The sequence below is a fragment of the Melampsora larici-populina genome (genome assembly GCF_000204055.1).
Source record: "Melampsora larici-populina 98AG31 unplaced genomic scaffold MELLAscaffold_159, whole genome shotgun sequence".
Taxonomy (NCBI): Eukaryota; Fungi; Basidiomycota; class Pucciniomycetes; order Pucciniales; family Melampsoraceae; genus Melampsora; species Melampsora laricis-populina.
In genome coordinates, this window is record NW_006768922.1 from 22,330 (window position 1) to 25,889 (window position 3,560).

Consider the following 3,560-nt stretch of genomic DNA (forward strand, 5'->3'; position numbering starts at 1 on the left):
TAGTTGCTGCATCCTACTTGTAAAATTAAGAACAAACACACTTTGATTTCCGTTCTTTGAGGTCTGCACAAGGGCTCCAATGATCCGCTCACCTGACCAGCTAGCTGTGTAAGCTGGAGGCCCAAGAAGTGTGGAGATTTGGCCAATATGTTCGGCAAAATGTAAGTTGGGCTTTTTTTTCTTATGCGGCCATCCATCCCCTAGGGTAGCTTGATGTTCCTCAACCAAGGTTGTAATAATTTCTCCATCACCATGCTGAAAGGAACGCTGTGTGCAAATGTTGCCAATCTGAATAAGCTGAAGGAGGCTAGCTAGGATTTTAGCTGATGTTGATGCAGGGTCTCCACCTTTGAAATGAGGTATCCAAGCTAGTACAATAAAGACTTTGTATAATGAATGCCATTCAGCAGCTTTGGGAGTGCCTGCGCTAGCCATTCCAAAGTTCTTCTGAGGTCGAGTGAGCCACGAAGGGCCTTTGGCATGCTTGATACAGCGTTGAAGTAAATCAAGTTCATAAGAAGTGATCTCGGGGATGATGGCTGGAGGTGGGGGTGTGGGTGATCGAGAGTGGTCCAATCCATTGTGATTCTTCTTTTTACCTCTAATTGTATGGTCTGATCCAGCTGAAGATGCCATATCCCGATGGAGATTAGAGGATACAGCTGATCGGGTATCATAAGAATGGCGGGAGGGTGGCTGGGGAGGAGGCATACCGCTTGTGGAAGCTGCATCATCAGATCCAGGTGGACTAGGTGATGTCGGTCGAGGGAGCTGCACATCATATTGCCGATTACTGAATTCCATTTTTTCTTGTTCAACTTCAAGAGCCTTGCCAGCTGCCGGTACTTGGATGTATTGGGTTGAAAAATCTTTGTATAGACCAAGGAAGATGTTGTGCATGATGTCAACAGAAAAAAATTCAACAGCTTGCCAGTATGGCAGCTCATGAAGGATACTATATCGTACACCTGTTGTCTTTGCCAGTTTAGCTTGCTCACTTGCAGTTTGAGATTGTTCCCATTCCACTGCTTGCACCTTGACACCCTCAGAAGTGCAGAGCTCTGCCTTTGGTGCTGGAGATTGAGAGTGATAGAGATTACGATTGATCAGACAGAGAGAGCAAAAACATGTTGACGAGTGTGAAGTTCCTCCGGTGACCTTCTTCATTGCTGGAACGTCCCCATGAATAGGCCATAGTGCAGCACGAATGATGCGTCCTTTGGGATACTTGGATGTTGATGTAAAGGTGATGCTGTCCCAGAAATCCGACATTTCAGTGACTAGTGGTTTGAGAAAATGATTCATTTCCGACAGGGATGGTTCCGATGGCCCTGGCATGATACCATAAATGCAGATGTTCTCTTTTTTGTATCGTATTGTTGGAGGTAGGTTGAAACATGTGAGGAGCATGACACCAACTGAAGTCTTCGTTTCTGCATTCTTGCCACCAGGATTGTCAGCCCTGAGTACTAAACCAGCGTACCAATGGGCGACAAATATATTAAAAAACCTTAAAAACAGCAATTACAACTCAAGGCTCAGTTTCAAGAGTCAAGTTACATATGAATTGGCATATGTAACATGTGCAAAACTTACATCAAAGAGTGTGTACGTACACAACTTTCATGTGAACCAAAGCTACATATATTTCACAGACGTAACACATATGTAACAAGTGAAATATACTTATAACCCAATAATAACCGTGTTACTGTAATTAACCTAACCTTAGAACCACAATTTGTGCGCACTTGTAGTCCAAGGATTCTCAAGGTTCAGACTATATAAACCCTGGAGATCCCACCAGTTTTGAATCATCACATTATCATTCAACAACCATTACAAATTGCTCACTTCATCTTCCTAGAACTTTTAAAACTTTGTTTAACATCTACAAACTTTAAAAGCTTGATTCTACGAACCTTGAAACCTCAACCTTGTGTCTTGTTGACTATATTGTGTGCGCATCAACCCTTGTTTCTGTCTGATTAGATTCCTTAATCAGTAGTTTTCGTAATATCCATACGGTGGAATTACGTATAAGGAAGTAGTCCTTGAGTGCTGCTTATATCAGATTTGGGATTCATCTGATATAAGAAACTCTTAATCTATGGGGAAATCTCTATTAGTCAGAGTGTAAAGTTCCCGGTGTTATAAAAGATTTTAACACCACCTTCTTTGACCTTTCTTTGAATAAGAAGAGGATCAAATTAGGATTGAGAACTGCGCGTCAGTTGCTCTTATTTTTAATTATTGCAAGGACAATAATTAACCCAAAATCCCTGGGCAAAATCCTTTGTTTAAAGGTCAACTAACTGGAGTCTTTACTTGTTTATTCCAAGTAAAGCTCCTACGCCCACGTCTTTACCCGCTCAAACTCGTGGATACTAATCCCCACGAGTCTAGTAGAAGTTTGTTTAAACTTCTATCCTCTTTTTATTGAATCTACTAGCCCAACAGACGCTAGTAGGCTCACAAGAATTGAACCAATCACACCATAATCCAAATACAAGGTGACCAGATTTTGATGTGAAGATGTACCTGTCTTTCTGGAAGGTTTTCCACAATGTACCATCCCATATATCCTCCATTCTATCATTGGCAGGTTGCTGACGATTGAGGTGTGCATCAATGCCTTCTTCAAAGTAGTGATACTGACGCATCTTTCCAAGCCAAGAACGTAGCGACTGATAAAAGAAGAGCCTGATTGGTTTCTGAACTGTGCCGGAAGATTTCTCATAGAGGGGAGATTCACACAGTTCTCGGCCAAGAGTAGTTGAAGCTTTGGTAGTGAATCGTGGGACAGCACAGAGTGGAACAGGTGATGCATTGAGCGGTAAAGGTGCTTGAATGGAAGACAAAGCACAGCAGAATGGGCAACACGTTTGCAATTGTACACACAGTTCAAGTTTGAGAGTCTTTAAGAGGGTCGGAAGGCCAAGAGGGACCTCTTTCCAAACTTCGGTGTGGGTTGTCGGATCCTGCATGAGCTTTTGTTCCTTGACACTCTCTCTAGCTTTTGCAAGACTTTTTTGACAAGCTTTGACCCCAACATTATGAAAAAGGTGTTCCTTGGCCACTTTGAACATTTCACGCATGCATAGCGGATCCTGCAAAAATCGACGTGGGGCGGATGTTGTGATTTGTGTGTGACCGTGATCTTGTCGTGGAGCTTTGGGCTGGCGAGGGCCCAACAGTACATCGTCATCTTCGGTGTCTCTAGCCCGTTTGTTGGTGCGTATAGGTGTAGCAGCTCCAATCGGTGGCAGCTCATGCTGCAATACTGCACGACTGGTGGAAGCAACTGGAATATTGGCACCTGTGGTCTGCGAAATGTAACAGTTATGTCAGCTGATGTCATATGATTGATGGAAGACTGATGGGGAAACATACAGTGGAAATGAATGACTGAGCTAAACTAGGCAGTTGACGTTGTGGCGCAGGATTGTTGCTAGTAGAAAGAGGTGTGGAAGAGCTAGTCGCAAGCAGTCTGTTGATTTCCTCAAGGTGCTTTGGATATCTTGTTCGGCTGAACAATCGGCCTTGATGGACTTTTCCCA